The 19,285-nt window shown below is 38.5% G+C and overlaps 1 pseudogene across 1 annotated transcript in view; it reads right to left on the bottom strand.

Moving 5' to 3' along the window:
• Nucleotides 1-8,120: 8,120 nt before the first annotated feature.
• The window catches only part of LOC309855876 (NACHT, LRR and PYD domains-containing protein 12-like), a 64,020-nt pseudogene continuing 52,855 nt past the window's right edge, over nucleotides 8,121-19,285 (bottom strand). The window contains exon 15 of the transcript in view: nucleotides 8,121-8,168. The product of the transcript in view is annotated as an NACHT, LRR and PYD domains-containing protein 12-like (transcript). The remainder of the gene's footprint in view (nucleotides 8,169-19,285) is intronic.

Here is a 19,285-nt window from a genome sequence, read left to right on the forward strand (position 1 = left end):
GAACATTTTAGTCAGATAACAGTTGATGTTGCCAGTGAATGCTTAATCTGCCAGATTCATAACTCTTGAAAAATTCTCAAGATGGGACATGAACAGGATCCATAGACTTGGGGACCCTTTGAACATTTACACCTGAACTTTGTACAACTCCCTCAGGGGGAGGGAGGGATCACAGAGATTTAAATATGTACTTACTATTGTCGGCCTTCATTCTAGATAGCTAGAAGTTTTCCAGGTCTTGATTATTATAGATTAGAATGTTACTTGTGATCCCCAGGGCAACCTCCAAGAAAATATCTCAAAATATGTATTAAAAGAAATGACTAGGGAATTAAAATGTTACACTAGAAAATAGCTAATAAACACAAAATAATTTGGTAATAAAGAAATTGATGAACAAAAACATTAATAGCAAAATGGCAGAAGGAAGTTTTTCCTTATTGGTAATTACAAATGCAAGTGGATTGAACTCGCAAAAAACAAAGAATAACAGCATGGAAAGAAAAAAAAAAACATGTTCCAGGTATGTGCTGCCTATAAAAGACTCATTTTAACCAAACACAAGTAAGTTGAATATAAAAGATGGGAAAAGATATTCATGCAAATAATAATCCAAAGGGAGCTAGAGTGGCTATACTAATATCAAACAAATCTTATTTAAGACAAAATTGTTTTAAGAGACAAAGAAGAATATATAATGATAAAAATGTAAAACTTTTGAAAATATATAAGAATTATAAACACAACTTCCCCTAACAATAGAGTTTTGAAATATGTGAGGCAAAACTTGACAGAACTGAAATGAGAAATAGTTCTACAATAATAGTTGAAAATTTCAATACCCCACTATTAGTAATGGAGAGAACAAATTAAGGGAAGATTGTCAAGAAAATAGAAGAACTTAAGAATACTATAAACCTTGAACAATACTATAAACTACATTAACTGTCCAATTTTTTGGTGTGCATTTGTTAATAGTATTCGCTCATAATCTTTTTTAAAGATTTCTGTAAACTTGGTAGAAATGGCTTGAGTTTGATTCCTGATTTTAGTAATTTGAGTCTTTTTTCTCCCTTGGTCAGTCTAGATAAAAGTTTGTCAGTTTTGCTGTTCTTTTCAAAGAAAGAACTTTTGGTTTACTTGATTTTCTCTATTATTTCCTTTTCTTTAATTCATTTATGTCCTAATCTTTATTATTACTTTTCTTCTGCTTCCTTTGGGGTTAGATTCCTCTTGTTTTTCTATTCTCTTAAGGTGGAAAATTAGGTTATTGATTTTAGATATTTCTTTTAAAATGTAGGTATTTTAATGCTGTAAACTTCCTTCTGAGCCCTGCTTTTCCTGCATCCCAGGTGTTTTCATCTTTTGTGTTATCATTCATCTCAGAGTACTTTCTAATTTACTTTGCGATTTCTTTGACTCATTATCTACTGTGTTGTTTAGTTTCCACTTAATTGTGAATTTCCATATTTTATTCTATTATTGATTACTAATTTCATTCCATTATGGCAATAGAACATATTTTATATGATTTCAATCTCTTAAAATGTATTGAAACTTATTGTTTAATATGTGATCTATCCTGGAGAATGTTCTTTTTAAAGGATTTTATTTATTTATTTTGAAAGAGAGAGAGAGAAAAAGAGCAGCAGCAGGGGAGGAGCAGAGGGAAAGGGAGAAGCAGACTCCCCACTGAGTAGGGAGCCTGGCGTGGGGCTAGATTCCAGGACCCTGCTATCGTGACCTGAGCCAAAGGCTGATGCTTAACCACCTGAACCACTCAGGTACCCCTATCCTGGAGAATGTTTAATGTGCATTTAAGAAGAATATTTATTCTATTGTTGTCGGGTGGAGTGCTCTCTAGGTGTCTGTTAGATCTTATAGTATTGTTCAGGCCTTCTGTTATTTGATGATCTTCCTTCTAGTTCTAACAGGCATCCCATGTTAATGAATTAGAAAACTTAATATTCTCAAGATGGCAATATTCACTGGATTAATCTACAGACTCAATGTAGTCATTATCAAAATTCCAAATGACTTTTCTGGAGAAATGGATAATCCGCTGTTAAAATTCACATGGAAATGCAAGGAACCCAGAATAGCAAAAACAATCTTGAAAAGGAATAAGAAAGCTGGGGACTAATACTTCCCAACTTCAAAACTTTCTACAAACCTAGAAGAATCAAAACAGTGGGTTACTGTCTTAAGGACAGACCTGTAGATTGATGGACAAAATTTAGAATCCAGAAATAAACTCATACATTTATGGGCAGCTGATTTTTAACAAGGATGCAAAGACCATTCAATGGAAAAAGAACAGTTTTCACCAAATGGTACTGGAATAGATGAATATTCACATTCAAAAAAATGATAATTTGGACCCTTACCTGACATAATATGCAAAAATTAGTTCAAAGTTAATCAAAGACCTAAATGTAAGAAGTAACACTAAAACACTCTTAGAAGAAAGCATAGGCAATATATTTCCATACTTTGAATTAGGCAGTCATTTTGTAAATAAGATACCAAAAGGACAAGCAACTGAACAAAAAATAAACTGGACTCCATTAGTGAAATGAACCCACAACTATATGGTCCATTAATCTTTGACAAAGCAGGAAAGAATATCCAGTGGGAAAAAGACAGTCTCTTCAAAAAATGGTGTTGGGAAAATTAGACAGCAACATGCAAAAGAATGAAGCTGGATCACTTTCTTAAAAATTTTTATTTTTATTTATTTTAGAGACAGAAAGAGAAAGTGAGTGTTAGCAGGGGGAAGGGCGGAGGGAGAGAGAGGATTTCAAGCAGACTCTGCAATAAGTGTAGAACCTGACACAGGGCTTGATCTCACAACCCTGAGATCATGACCTGAGCCAAAATCAAGAGTCAGACATTCAACCAACTGAGCCACCCAGGTGCCCCAAAACTGGACCACTTTCTTATACCATACACAAAATAAATTCAAAATGGATTAAATATGTAAATATAAGACCTGAAACCATAAAAATCCTAAAGGAGAACACAGGCAGTAACCTCTTTAACATTGGCCATAAGAACTTCTTTCTAGATAGTTCTCCTGAGACAAGAGAAACAAAAACAAAAATAAACGATTGGGACTACGTCAAAATAAAAAGCTTCTGCACAGCAAAGGAAACAATCAATAAAACCAAAAGACACTCTAGAGAATGGGAGAAGATATTTTCAAATGATATATCTGATAATGGGTTAGTATCCAAGATATATAAAGAACTTAAAAACTCAACTCCCAAAAGATGAATAATCCAATCAAAAATGGGCAGAAGATATCAGTAGACATTTTTTCAAAGAAGATATACAGATGGCCAATAGACATATGAAAAGATGCTCAACATCACTCTTCATCAGGGAAATACAAATCAGAACCATAAGGAGACACCACCTCACACCTGTTAGAATGGCCAAATCAACAACAGAAGAAACAACAGGTTTTGGTGGGGATATGGAGAAGGGGAACATTCTTGCACTGTTTTTGGAAATGCAAGCTGGTACAGCTACTCTGGAAAACAGTATGCGATTTTCTCAAAAATGTAAAAATAGAATTATCCTACCATACAGCCATTGCACCACTATGTATTTGCTCAAAGAATATAAAAAGACTAATTTCAAGGGATACATATATCTCAGTGTTTATAACGACATTATCTACAATAGCCTAATAACGGCAACAACTCAAGTGTCCATCGACTGATGAATGGAGAAGGAAGATGTGTTATGTAGATACAATGGAATATTATTTAGCCATTAAAAATAATGAAATCTTGCCATCTGCAATGACATGGATGGAGCTAGAGAGTACTATGCTCAGTGAAATAGGTCAGTGAGAGAAAGAAAAGAACCACATGATTTCACTCATGTCTAATTTAAGAAACAAGACAAATGAACACAGGGAAGAGAGAGAGAGAGAGAGAGGAATCAAGAAACAGACTCTTAAATACAGAGAACAAACTGACGGTAACAGAAGGGAGGTATGTGGGGGGATGGAGTGAAATAGGTGATGGGGATTAAGGAGTACAGTTGTCATGATGAGCACCAGGTGTTGTATGGAAGTGTAGAATCATTATATTGTATGCCTGAAACTAGTATTACACTGAAGTTAATTATATGGAATATGGATTTTAAAAAAGAGAGAAAAAAACCTTTTCTACATCAAAGGACACCATCAAGGAAGTGAAAAGGCAACTCACTGGATTAGAGAAACTATTTACAAATCACATAGTCAGTAATGGTCTAGTATACAAAATATATTAGAACACTTGCCACTCAACAATAAATTGGCAAGCAAACTAATTTAAAAATAGACAAAAAATTTGAAAAGGCACATCTCCAAAGATGATATACAAATGACCAGTAAACACATGCAAAGATCATTAGTCATTTGGAAAACGTGAATCAATACCAAAATGAGATACATCCATTAGATTGGTTATAATAAAAGAAATGGAAAATACCACGATATTGTCAGTGAGAATGTGGAGAAATTAGAACCCTCATACATTGCTGTTGGGAATGCAAAATGGTACAGCCACTATGGAAAAAACTTTGGCAGTTCTTCAAAAAGTGAAACATAGAGTTACCGTATGACACAGCAATTCCACTCCAAGGTATACACTTAAGAGAATTGAAAAGCATATGCTCAGGAGCACCTGGGTGGTGCAGTTGATTAAGTGTCTGACTTGGTTTTGGCCCAGGTCATGATCCCAGCATCTGGCTCTGCCCTCAGCAAGGAGTCTGCTTGAGATTCTCTCTCCCTCTCCCTCTGCCCTTCCCACTCATGCTCAATAAATAAATAAATAAATAAATATTTTTTAAATGGTTAAAATAGTGAGATTTATCTCAAATTTTTTTAATTTAATCTTTAGAAAGAAAAAAACTGGCAAGAGTCCTCACATCAAGAAGCCAATGTAGATGTAACCAAGTAAGTTTTCTTTTAAGAGCAGCCTTTATATACACAAGACTTCTAAAAAGGGACAGAAAATTCCTAGTATTGAACACTTCCTTTTGACCAAATGTGGGAGGTTATTTTACCCTTTCTCATTTCCATTATTGGGATTTTGTAGAATGAAGAGCACTCCTTGGGTTCTGACTCTTCCACTTGTCTCATCAGGAGTCCATACTAACTCCTGTTCCAAGGCCTTTATCTGTTGTTGCCAGTGCCAGGTAGCATCTCATACAATTGGGAAAGAGGAGTCACACAAGATGCCCAGAACTCTGTGGGTCCATGATCTAAAGTTGAGGTGGCCTAGCTAGCATCCATGCGGACCAGATTTCTTGGGCCCTCATAGCTCCTCACAGCCCTTTTCACATCTGAGCTACCAGCATTCCTCCTGACCCACCAAGCCTGCACCCCAAAGGCACCATGTCCTTTGGTGGGCTGGGAGTCTGTCAGCTACAGGCATGGGCAAGACCACAGAAGCTGCTGTATCCATCAGACCACAGGAGTGGGAATGGATGGGGTCGCTACTGACTTGTGGCCAAGACCTGCAGTGGCAAGGGTTCTACCTCACTGAAACCCAAATCACTGGCCATCCCACCCTACCTCCTATGCTTGGACCTCCAGCTCACAGGCTAGCCAAAGTAGGATCTCCCTGGTGCTGGAACTCCAATTTCACCGGTTATTGTTGTTGTTGTTGTTATAACTACTCAATCTCTTTGGGTTTTAAAATTCAACTTCCTAAACTTTCTTAATACTTATAACTACCATGACCTAAGGTAGACTCATTGGCCCAAAGGAGCCCTTTCTGGTAAACATCAATTGTCACCCTTTGAATATATATATCATAGGCAGACCAGGGAGACTGGGCATTACACCCTGATTTTTGACTCCACTTTTCCTGCAAGCAAATTATAAGCCAGTCCTGGAGAACACAAATGAAATATACTCAGACTTATCACCAAGAGGTTGAAACTGCCTTTCTAGGCCAGATTCCCTGCTTTCATATGAAGATTTTCACCCCTAATTGTGTACCCTGGTGTTGAGACTCCTTATAAGGGTATAAATAGAATGACTTACTGTGACTTACTTCCCTGTGGGGCAAGTCTTAATATATGATCACTCTTATCAGAGTGTAATGATTAATAGTGCCACTTTTACAGCCCACCTTGGGACAACAAACTGTAGGTTTACCATAACTACAAACCTTTTCACACCTAATACTGGTAGGATAGAGCAGAAAACTTCACAAACACATGCAGCCCCTGGTAACCGCATGACCACAGGCACTCCACCAGAAAAAGGAGACAACATGGCTGCCACAGGCTACTGCCCATGTGCACAGAGGCGTGAGGGAGGGGGGGGTGTTGTGGCAGCAACCTGTGCAAGTAGGCCCTGAGAGACATTTCCTGATCAGAGATTAGGGATGAGAGACTCAAAGTTTTGCACCTGAGTTTGCATACTTCAGGCGAAGTTGCTACAGACAAATTCCAGAGTCACTAAAACAGGCCTCTGATGTTGGGGTGCAGGGATTGGACAGACTGTAAAGCAACATGGCTGCCCATTGTAAACTGTTTTTGTGCAGTGAGAGCAGGAATGGAACCTAACTCTTGAGGAGAGCGGAAGGCTGCTGTAGGCAGTGAGGGAGGTGGGGTGGATGAGAGTACAACAAACAGGTCTTAGGAACCCAGGTCCCTCTGACTCCAAAGCCCATGTCCTTCTAACCAAATCCTTACTCTTAGAACCTAGCACATAGTAGTTTCCAGCTAAACACCATTTGAGTAAATAAATTCACACCATGGCTTCTTTCTGCAAAGTTCTTTCTCTTCACCTCTGGTGAAATTCTGCACTTTTCCTCAAGGCCTAGCTCCAGCAGCCTCTACCATGAAGCTTTCCCTGATTTTACTCACTCTTAACCCCAACAGATGTGATCTCTCCTGCAGCTATGGAGTGGTGGGGGGATATGGGGAGACATTAGTGCTAGGAGTGCAGAAGTGTGTTGGGTCCTCTGGGAAGGGACAGAGCTGGACTGGAAGGATAATACTGACTTTTGCAGTTGGATTTTTGCACTTGAGTTTGTCTGTTGCAGGTACAGTTGACACAGGGCATTTTACTTATTTAAATCTATGACATAACAACCTTTGGAGACATGCCTAGAAATTTTTATTTTTAACAAGTAGTTCTGGTAATTTTTATAATCAGACATATTATGGAATCTGTTTTCATCTAACTCTATCAACTTGCTGATAAGGAAACTGAGGTCCAGAAAATGAAACTAAATTACCCAATGTCACATAGTCAGTTAATGACAGAACCAGGATAAAGTTTAATCAGTTATGTCTCCTAAAGCAGCCTTATATAGAGGCTCCTGGGTGCCTCAATCAGCTAAGCATCTGCCTTCAGCTCAGGTCATGATCTCAGGGTCCTGGAATTGAGCCCCATATCAGCCTCCCCGCTCAGCAGGGAGTCTGCTTCTTTCTCTTCCTCTGCCTCTCCCTGGCCCCCACTGTTGCACTTTCTCCCTCTGTCTCAAATAAATAAATAGAATATTTAATAAAATCATAAATAAATTAATTAAATAGCCTTATATTAATTCCTCAAAAACAGTGCTGTGTCTCAAACATACTAACTCACTTGACAAGTATATATATGAACTTGCCATCTGCCAGGACTCCAGGAACTGGAATACTAGACGGGTAAATTTTGAAAGAAAAAAATGAAAATTTGGTCTGGAACATGAGACAGTACACAGCTATGTAAGTAAAGCAGAGAGCACGGGGAATAACATAACATATTCTGGAATGATGTTCAGAAGGTATTCTGAATAATAGTATGGAGATAGTTATGAGGTTCTATGAATCTGGACCTTTAGAGATCGAAGTCTGGTCTGGAAACAGAGACCTAAAAGTCAGCAGCTCATAGGTTGCAGTTGTAGCCATGGAACTAGTTGAGATCATGGAACTAGGGAGAGATGTTGAGAGGGGCAGAGATGAGGACAGAAGACTGAAGGGATGGATCTAAGGAATAGATACAAGAAGAAGAATTTACAAAGGAAGCAGAAGAAAAACAGCAAGAGGGGTGGAAGGCAAGCAAGCAATGAGGAGGATGAGATCAATGACCACTCTGTCACTGAAACCCCTTGTAATCTTAATCATGCCACCTCTTTCTCTAGTCCCTGTTCATCGTCACTTGAATGTTCCTACAAAATGTCAGAACCGAGCTTTTAGAGGTTATTTGCGCCAGGGAATCTCAACGTTGACACTATTGACATTTGGGGCCAGGAAATTCTTTGTTGGGAGAGGCTGTCCTGTGTATTGTAGGATGTTTATCTGCATTCCCTGGCCTCTACATACTTGATTTCAATGGGACACACACCCTCCACAAGACGACCAACCATGACCACTAAAAATGACTCCTAACAAAGCAGTCCTTGGTTGATATCCACTGATCTACACAATCCTCTCATCTCTAAAATTCTGGTAGGAGACATTCAAGTGGTGAACCTCAGGCAGATGGTTAGTGGAGTCTGGAACTCAGGAGAAAGGTCTGGATGAGTGTACAGATTTGACAGTTTATCAATGTATGGTAGTAGTTAAAGCCATGAACATAGATGAGATCACCCAAGGACAGGGATTAACATCAGAAAAGAACAAAACCCAGGACAGAGCCCTTGAGAGCACTGACATTTAAAGGGGAACCTAGGAAGAAAATTCAGAGAAGTTAGAAGAAGAATAATTCTACTAATGCTACTATTATCACTTACTACCACTTGCCAGGTACCTTGCTAACTGCTAACATGTTTCATCAGCATCAGCTCATTTAATCCTGAAAAAAACTTTATGAAGTAGGTATTATCATGCTCCGAGAAGAAAACTGAACCCAAGAGACCTTAAGTCCAAGTTTATGCTGCTAGTCACTGACAGAGCCAGGATTTAAACCCAGATTTGGCTGCCTCTTCAGTTCACACCTTTGTTGCTAGGAAACCTGGGAACAGTGTGATCCTGGGACCCGAGAGATGAAGGAGTGCAAAGAAGCACAGAGTAATCCATAATATAGTACCAACCAGGCCAACAACTTGGGTAGGTCAGATACGTACAGAAAATATCCAGTAGGTTAGCAAAAAAGATGTCTTCGGTGACCTTGGTGAGAAAGGTTTCAGTAGGTGGTGGGAATTCAGGCCATATTGCAAACAATTGAGGTACTGGAGAGGGAAGAAATGGAAAGAGTGAGTAGAGACTATTCAAAAAGTTTAGATTTGAAGGAAAAAAGGAGATATAAGTTGTAGCTATGGAGAGGGAATGATCTAGTGTCTAGGGAGGTTTTTTTTTCCTTATTACAAAATTTACATGTTTAATGTAGAAGACTTAGAAAATACTGGTGAATCAAAGGTATCTCACAAACCAGAAATAATCATGGGTAACATTTTGGCATTTCTCTCTCTGGGCCATCACTGCCTTATACAACACACATACATGTACATTTTTACAGAAATGTTATCAAACCATTCATATTGTTCTGTAATTTGTTTTTCAATTAAAATATGTTATAAACACTTTGCCATGATAATTAATGTTCTGTGCAAACATCATTACAATATCTGCTTGATATTCCTACAGGCTGTGGTGAAACATTATTTCCTATACTGTCAGAATCCTTCTCTCTTCTTTGCTTGTTTTCTTTTCTTGTCTTGTCTTATCTTCTCTTCTCCTCCCCTTCCATTCCTTTTCTTTTTATTAACTTCCTTTCTCTTCCTTCCTACCCGCCTCCCCACAAGTTTTTGTGCAGTGGAAATGTAATTAATTCAGCTACAACAGACTTAATTTTGAATAAAATATGAGACATACATTTTCGAAAAGAGACTTTGTTTTTTTTTTTAAGATGAATGATACTTGATCTACTTATACCCAGCAGTGTATGTGTGTATGGTGTGTGTGTGTGTGTGTGTGTGTGTGTGTGTGTGTGTTTGAGACAAAGAGAAGCTAGTAGAGAAGAAGAGGTTGAAGATAGAGCTGGGGGACAGGAAGGGAGGGTTTTCAACAACTTCTTAGGAAGGAAGGAGTATACAGAACATAGATGTCATGCTTAAAGTTAGACAGATGCCTGTAAGTCTAGGAGGGTTGTATCAGTTTGGACAGAAGGAAGTTGAGGTTATTTCTCGTCTCTTTATTTATGGTAAAGTGGAAGTCCAGGTTATCTTCTGGGAGGCAGGAGAAAAGGGACTTAGCAAAACTGATAAAGACCCAAACTGTCTTCTTGGGTGAATGGGAGGGAATGCTGATGAAGGGCCCAGAAAAGATGCATGGCAGTGTGAAACCCCATCTGAGACCGAAGTCCATCTCCATGCATAGGAGGCAGACATTTTGCTTTGACTTAGGTTCAGGCTTCTGCTATTATGAAAGTACAATGGATGAACTAGTGGCAAGGGAGGTTGAAAACATTAGTAAGATAGTTGTCTGGGGTGGAAATGAAGAAGACAGTGCTGATAGTTTGCATGGGAAATAATGAAAGGGCCAAAGGACTAAAGAGTTAATTGAGTTAGAAGAATAATTTTAGTGATGATAAAAACATAAAGACTAGAGAGATAGAAGGTGCTGGTCAGAAAATGTTGAATTCTCGCCACCAGAAATATCACAACTCCAGGACGCAAGGATTGAGACCTGAAGCCACCTCATCTGGGGCCGGTGACACTCCAGGCCATACCAATGCAGAAACTATAACCTCTGGCTTTGACACCATAATAGTCCAAAGAGACAGAGACTATAGATGTTATGCTGAGGGAACTCTAGTTATTAGGCTTGATTTTTATTTTCCAAGATCTGCTCAGACTAAATCCATTAGGCCTTCACCCTGGTTATCCCTACTCTTCCTCCCCCAGTATCTATTCCACCACCATCCCCATAATGCCATGTACTTCCTTGCCCCTTATTCAGTACTCCACTCCTCCACCCCCAGAAATTTTCCTCTGTACCCACAGATTGCTTCACCATATCCAGTAAACTATCATATATACTCAGACTCTTCATTGAATCTGTTACATGGCCACTACTGCAGCCCTCTAGAGTAGGATTAATCTTCTCTATCCTCAAAGCAAGATGAAGTGTGAAACTGGTGTTCTGCTTGCTTCCCATTTCTGCTTTCAGATCATTACTTCCCTGTGCTCCTGAAACAAACCCCAAACTACAAAAAGACCCACTTGAGGCCATTTAATTATATGCCTTCTTTCCTTCTTCACCATTCATCAATCCTTTGGGCCACTTCTTTTTATGTATTAATGACTTTGGTCCCTGATCCACAGCTTTTCTTCCCAATTTAAGCCCTAGCCCTATCCTGAGTGATTTCAGCATCTCCAAAACTAACCCAACTGACACCTCCATTCCTTAATCTCTTCATCTCAAAAGACCTTCTCTTTCCCCTTAATCACACACACCCATAGCTACACTCCAGACCTTGCTATTACTTGAAATGGTTTCATTCCCAAAGTCATGGGTTCAAGCATCCCCATCTTCAGCAGCAACCTCCTATTCCCAGTATTTTCAATTAGCACTATGAGCACTCCTCAGTTCCTAAAGTCCATAGATCCAGCTATTTCCTCCCAGTCTATCAGGGCTCTTTTTTACTTCCTTCATTACTTAGCTTAAATGCCGTTGTTCATCATTTCAGTAATGTTCTTGGCAGTATTAAGCTTCCTCGCCTTAAACTTGTTTCATAAAACCCCCACCCTAATAAATCCAATTCCGTTTTCTCTGTATCTTCACCTGAGCACAGATAGAGAAGTTCACACAACAGGTTATACTGATTTATAAGAGATTTGAGATAATCAATCCTAATTGCACCTGCTTCACTGCCAGATAATCCCAGTGAATTTCTTTGGCCAACTCATTCTCCAGAAAAAGTATTTCAATTCTTTCCCATCTCTTAAACCCCAGTGTGTGTGTGTGTGTGTGTGTTTGTGTATATATATATATATCTTCACATCCACCCCTGTTCCCAGCAGTTCTTTCAGCATCACAGAGGAAATTATCTGCTTCCATATTATTCTCTTCTGTTACATTAGAAAAAGGTGATACCACTTCCCTCCAATGGCTATCCCTCTATGTATACTTTTGATCCCATTGTCTGCTCTCTTTCAGGAGCTTTGTGTTATTAATGGTCCTTTCTCTTTCTTGTTTGTTCAATTTTTCCCTCTCCATTGGGTCCTTCCCAACAGGTTTAAACATGTCCAATCTTTTCCATTAAAAAAAAAAAGAAAACAAAAAATTGCTTAACTCCACACTTTACTCAAGCTACTACCATTCCTTTCTCAGCCAAACTTCTTGAAAGAGTTGTCTCTTCTTACTATCATTGTTTTCTTGCCTCCTATTTACACCTCATCCCATTTCCATCTGGTTTCCAGCCTCTTTACTTATGTCAAAAGAGCTCCTGAGCAGGTCATAGTAACCTCCATAATGTCAAAACTGATGGGCATTTTTCTTTTCTTTTTTAAATTTATTTTTTATTTATTTTCAGCATAACAGTATTCATTATTTTTGCACCACACCCAGTGCTCCATGCAATCTGTGCCCTCTCTAATACTCACCACCTGGTTCCCCCAACTCCCTTCTCCTCTCTAACTCCCCATGTCCTCCATGCTATTTGTTATGTTCCACAAATAAGTGAAACCATATGATACTTGACTCTCTCTGCTTGACTTATTTCACTCAGCGTAATCTCTTCCAGTCCCGTCCATGTTGCTACAAAAGTTGGGTATTCATCCTTTCTGATGGGGGCATACTACTCAATAGTATATATGGACCACATCTTCCTTATCCATTCGTCCATTGAAGGGCATCTTGGTTCTTTCCACAGTTTGGTGACCGTGGACATTGCTGCTATAAACATTGAGGTACAGATGGCCCTTCTTTTCACTACATCTGTATCATTGGAGTAAATACCCAGTAGTGTGCAATGGCAGGGTCATAGGGAAGTTCTATTTTTAATTTCTTGAGGAATCTCCACACTGTTCTCCAAAGTGGCTGCACCAATTTGCATTCCCACCAACAGTGTAAGAGGGTTCCCCTTTCTCCACATCCTCTCCAATACATCTTGCTTCCTGTCTTGCTAATTTTGGCTATTCTAACTGGTGTAAGGTGGTTTTAATTTGAATCTCCCTGATGGCTAGTGATGATGAACATTTTTTCATGTGTCTGATAGCCATTTGTATGTCTTCATTGGAGAAGTGTCTGTTCATGTCTTTTGCCCATTTTTTGATATGATTATCTGTTTTGTGTGTGTTGAGTTTGAGGAGTTCTTTATAGATCCTGGATATCAACCTTTTGTCTGTACTGTCATTTGAAAATATCCTCTCCCATTCCGTGGGTTGCCTCTTTGTTTTCTTGACTGTTTCCTTTGCTGTGCAGAAGCTTTTGATTTTGATGAAGTCCCAAAAGTTTATTTTCGCATTTGTTTCCTTTGCCTTTGGAGACATATCTTGAAAGAAGTTACTGTGGCTGATATTGAAGAGATTACTGCCTATGTTCTCCTCTAGGATTCTGATGGATTCAAGTCTCACATTGAGGTATTTTATCCATTTTGAGTTTATCTTTGTGTACGGTGTAAGACAATGGTCGAGTTTCATTCTTCTACATATAGCTGCCCAGTTTTCCCAACACCATTTATTGAAGAGACTGTCTTTTTTCCACTGTATATTTTTTCCTGTTTTGTCAAACATTATTTGACCATAGAGTTGAGGGTCCATATCTGGGCTCCCTACTCTGTTCCACTGGTCTATGTGTCTGTTTTTATGTCAGTACCATGCTGTCTTGGTGATCACAGCTTTGTAGTAAAGCAAAAGTGGTCCTAAGGGGGAAATAATACATAGCCATCCAAGCCTCCCTCAAAAAACACTGAAAAATCCAGAACACAGCAGCTGTCTCTACACCTTAAAGAACTGGAGAATCAACAACAAATCAAAGCAACTCCACACATGAGAAGGGAAATCATCCAGATTAGAGCTGAAATCAATGAGGTAGAAACCAGAGATATAGTAGAACGTATCAATGAAACTAGAAGCTGTTTTTTTGAAAGAATCAATAAGATCGATAAACCATTGGCCACACTAATCCAAAAGAAAAGAGAGAAAGCCCAAATTAATAAAATTATGAATGAAAAGGGAGAGATCACAACTAACACCAAGGAAGTAAAAACAATCATCAGAAGTTATTATCAACAGTTATACGCCAATAAGCTAAGCAACCTAGAGGAAATGGATGCACTCCTGGAAAACTCTAAACTCCCAAAACTGAACCAGGAATAAATTGACAACCTGAATAGACTAATATCTAGTAACGAGATTGAAGCAGTGATCAAAAACCTCCCAAAAAGCAAGAGCCCAGGACCTTACGGATTCCCTGGGGAATTCTACCAAACTTTCAAAGAAGAAATAACACCTATTCTCCTGAAGTTGTTTCAAAAAATTGAAGCAGAAGGAAAACTTCCAGACACTTTCTATGAAGCCAGCATTACCCTGGTCCCCAAACCAGGCAAAGACCCTACCAAAAAGGAGAATTTCAGACCAATATCCCTGATGAATATGGATGCTAAGATTCTCAACAAGATCCTAGCAAACAGGATCCAACAGCACATTAAAAAGATTATCCACCATGACCAGGTGGGATACATTCCTGGGCTACAAGGATGGTTCAACATTCGCAAATCAATCAATGTGATAGAACAAATTAATAAGAAAAGAGAGAAGAACCACATGGTCCTCTCAATCAATGCAGAAAAAGCATTTGACAAAATCCAGCATCCGTTCCTGATTAAAACGCTTCAAAGTATAGGGATAGAGGGAACATTCCTGAACTTCATCAAATCTATCTATGAAAGACCCATAGCAAATATCATCCTCAATGGGAAAAAGTTTGCAGCCTTCCCGTTGAGATCAGGAACATGACAAGGATGCCCACTCTCACCACTCTTGTTCAACATAGTATTAGAAGTCCTAGCAACAGCAATCAGACAACAAAGAGAAATAAAAGGTATCCAAATAGGCAAAGAAGAAGTCAAACTCTCTCTCTTCACAGATGACATGATTCTTTATATGGAAAATCCAAAAGACTCCACCCCCAAACTACTAGAACTCATACAGCAATTCAGTAATGCGGCAGGATACAAAGTCAATGTACAGAAATCAGTGGCTTTCTTTTACACTAACAATGAAAATACAGAAAGGGAAATTAAAGAATAGATTCCATTTACTATAGCACCAAGAACCATAAGATACCTGGAAATAAACCTAACCAAAGAGGTAAAGGATCTGTACTCAAGGAACTACAGAACACTCATGAAAGAAATTGAAGAAGACATAAAAAGATGGAAGACCATTCCATGCTCTTGGATCGGAAGAATAAACATTGTTAAAATGTCTACACTGCCTAGAGCAATCTATACTTTTAATGCCATTCTTTTTTTTTAAATTTTTTCAATTTATTTATTTTCAGAAAAACAGTATTCATTATTTTTTCACCACACCCATTGCTCTATGCAATCTGTGCCCTCTATAATACCCACCACCTGGTACCCCACCCTCCCACACCCCCGCCACTTCAAACCCCTCAGATTGTTTTTCAGAGTCCATAGTCTCTTATGATTCACCTCCCCCTTCCAATTTACCCCATCTCCTTTCTCCCCTCTAACACCCCTTGTCCTCCATCATATTTGTTATGCTCCACAAATAAGTGAAACCAAAATTCCATGGGTATTCTTTAAAGAGCTGGAGCAAATAATCCAAAAATTTGTATGGAATCAGAAGAGACCCCAAATCGCTAAGGAAATGTTGAAAAACAAAAATAAAACTGGGGGCATCAGGTTACCTGATTTCAAGGCATTTTTCATTTCTTATCTTTCTAGAGTTCTTGGCAGCATTTGACCAGAAAATCACTCCCTCCTTCTTGAAATGTTCACTTTCCTTGGTGTTTTAAAAATTGAACTTATTATGATTATAGATTCATCTGTGGTTGTAAAACTAAGACCGAGATCTCACCCTTCACCCAGCTTTTCCCAGCAGTAACATCCTGCAAAACTGTATTGTAACATCCTAACCAGAATATTGACAATAACAGTCAGAATACAGAACAGTTCCGTTACTGAGAGGATCTCTTATGGTGGTTTTTATAGTCATAGCCACTTCTAAGTGCTCCCTGACCCTTGCTCTCCCCCATCCCTGCCCTTAGCTACTAATATGTCCTCCATTTCTAAATTTTGTTGTTTTAAGAATGTTATATGAACAGAATCATAAAGTATGTAATCTTTTGAGATTTGCTTTTTTTCCAGTCACAATAGTTACCTGAAGATTCATCCAGGTCATCGCATGTATCAATCAATATTTCTCTTTATTGTTGAGTAGTATTCCAGGGTATGGTTGTACCATATTTTTAACCTATTTATCTCTTCTCTAGTCATCTGTTGAAGAACATTTGAGTGGTTTCCAGTAGGGATTTATTAGGAATAAATTTCCAATGAATGCCTCTGTATAGGTTTTTGTGGGAATGTAAATTCCCATTTCTCTGGGATAAATGCCCAGGAGTACAATTACTGGGTTATATAGTAGTGGTATGTTTAGTTTTATAAGAAACCGACAACCTGTTTTCTTCAGCAGCTATACCATTTTATATTTCTACCAGCAATGTATGAGTGACTGTTTCTCTGCACCATTATCAGCACTTAGTGTTATTACTGTTTTTATTTTTTCCATTTTGGCAGGTGAGTGGTGGTATTTTATTATGGTTTTATTTGCATCTCTATAATGCTTAATAATGTTTAACATTGTTTCATGTGCTTATTTAACATCTGTATATCCTCTTCAGTAAAATGTCTGTTCATGTATTTTGCTCATTTTCTAATTAAATTGTCTGATCATTTTCTTTTGAGTTCTAAGAATTCTTTATACATTTTTTAAATTTTTTCTTTTCAGCATAACAGTATTCATTGTTTTTGCACCGCACCCAGTGTTCCATGCAATCTGTGCCCTCTCTAATACCCACCACCTGGTTCCCCAACCCCCCACCCTTCCAAAACCCTCAGATTGTTTTTCAGAGTCCATAGTCTCTCATGGTTCACCACCCCTTCCAATTCCCCTCAAACCCCTTCTCCTCTCCATCTCCCCTTGTCCTCCATGCTATTTGTTATGCTCCACAAATAAGTGAAACCATATGATAACTGACTCTGTCTGCTTGACTTATTTCACTCAGCATAATCTCTTCCAGTCCCGTCCATGTTGCTACAAAACTTGGGTATTCATCCTTTCTGATGGAGGCATAATACTCCATAGTGTATATTAATTTTGGGGACTTCATCAAGGTCAAAAGCTTCTGCACAGCAAAGGAAAGAGTTAAGAAAACAAAGAGGCAACCCACGGAATGGGAGAAGATATTTGCAAATGACAGTACAGACAAAAGGTTGATATCCAGGATCTATAAAGAACTCCTCAAACTCAACACACACAAAACAGACAATCATATTAAAAAATGGGCAGAAGATATGAACAGACACTTCCCCAATGAAGACATGAAAATGGCTATCAGACACATGAAAAAATGTTCATCATCACTAGCCATCAGGGAGATTCAAATTAAAACCATATTGAGATATCACTTTACACCAGTTAGAATGGCCAAAATTAGCAAGACAGGAAGCAAGATGTGTTGGAGAGGATGTGGAGAAAGGGGAACCCTCTTACACTGTTGGTGGGAATGCACGTTGGTGCAGCCACTTTGGAGAACAGTGTGGAGATTCCTCAAGAAATTAAAAATAGAACTTCCCTATGACCCTGCCATTGCACTACTGGGTATTTACCCCAATGATACAGATGTAGTGAAAAGAAGGGCCATCTGTACCCCAATGTTTATAGCAGCAATGTCCACGGTCACCAAACTGTGGAAAGAACCAAGATGCCCTTCAACGGATGAATGGATAAGGAAGATGTGGTCCATATACACTGTGGAGTATTATGAGAATTCTTTATACATTTTAGATATGAGTCCTTTGTTAGAAACATAGTTTATAAACATTTTCTCCTGGTTTCTAGCTTGTCTTTTCATCCTCTTAACAGAATCTTTTGTAGAGCAAAAGTTTTAAATTAATTTTTAAGTTTATGTAGTGCTAGATTCAGAAGATTTTCTCCTATACATTTTCTAAAGTTTTATCATTTTGCACCTTCTATTTACATCGGCAGTTCATCTTAATTTTTATAAAAGGTGTGAACTTTAGGCTGAGGTTCATATGTTCTTTTTTGTGTGTGCCTGTGAATATCGAATTGCTTATCAAATTTGCTGTTTGTTAAAAACACTATCATTCCTATATTGAACAGCTATGTAAAAACAAAAATTTTGAGCATATTTGTGGGTTTATTTCTAAATTCTCTATTCTGTTCTAATGACCTGTGTGTCTTTCCCTCTTCCAATACCACACTGTCTTCATTACTATAGTTGTATAGTAAACCTTAATAAGCAATACTTGTTTTGTTCACCATTGTATCCTCAGCCCTTGAACAGTGCCTAGAAAATTGTAAACACACAACATTTTAAAATATTGTTGAGGTGGAGCTGTTCTGGGTGAGAATGACATTATGAGTTATGTTATCTAATAGAAATTTCTCCAATGATAAAAATTTTCTCTATCTGCATTATCTAATATGGCAGCCACTAGCCACATGTGGCTTTTGAGCCCTTGAAATGTGGCTAGTGTAACTGAGGAGCTGATTCACAATTTTTATTTAATCTTAGTTCATTAAAGTGTAAATAGCCACCTGTGGGTAGTGGTTACTGTTTGGATTGCACAGGTCTAGAGGGTAGCCATGAAAGAGGGTAACTAAAATGGAGACATTAATAAATCATTAGGTTTTAAAAAGTAAGGAACTGCTAGGCCAAAGTTTCGGATGTGTCAGCCAAGTGAACAGTGATACTCCCAGGAATACAACATGAATATTGGCAAGAATGGTTATGTGTTAGGGAGTGCCTGGGTGGCTCAGTTGATTAAGTGTCTGCCTTTAGCTAGTCATGATCCCAGGATCCTGGAATCGAGCCCCATATTGGGCTCCCTGCTCAGGGCAAGGCTGTATCTCCCTTCCCCTCTATCCCCCTCCCTGCTCATGCTCGCTCTCTCTCTCTCTCTGAAAAAAATAAATTTTTTTTTTAAAGAAAGAAATGAAAAACCATGTGTTAGAGGCTAAAAGGCCAGGATTACTTCGAGGGTATGACCAGTACTTAGGCAACAGAAACAAGGTATGGTAAGTGATTGATTTTGCTGGAAGGCGTCTTAGCATTGTATTTCCAGGAGGGC

This window comes from Mustela nivalis, assembly GCF_964662115.1.
Source record: "Mustela nivalis genome assembly, chromosome: X".
Lineage (NCBI taxonomy): Eukaryota > Metazoa > Chordata > Mammalia > Carnivora > Mustelidae > Mustela > Mustela nivalis.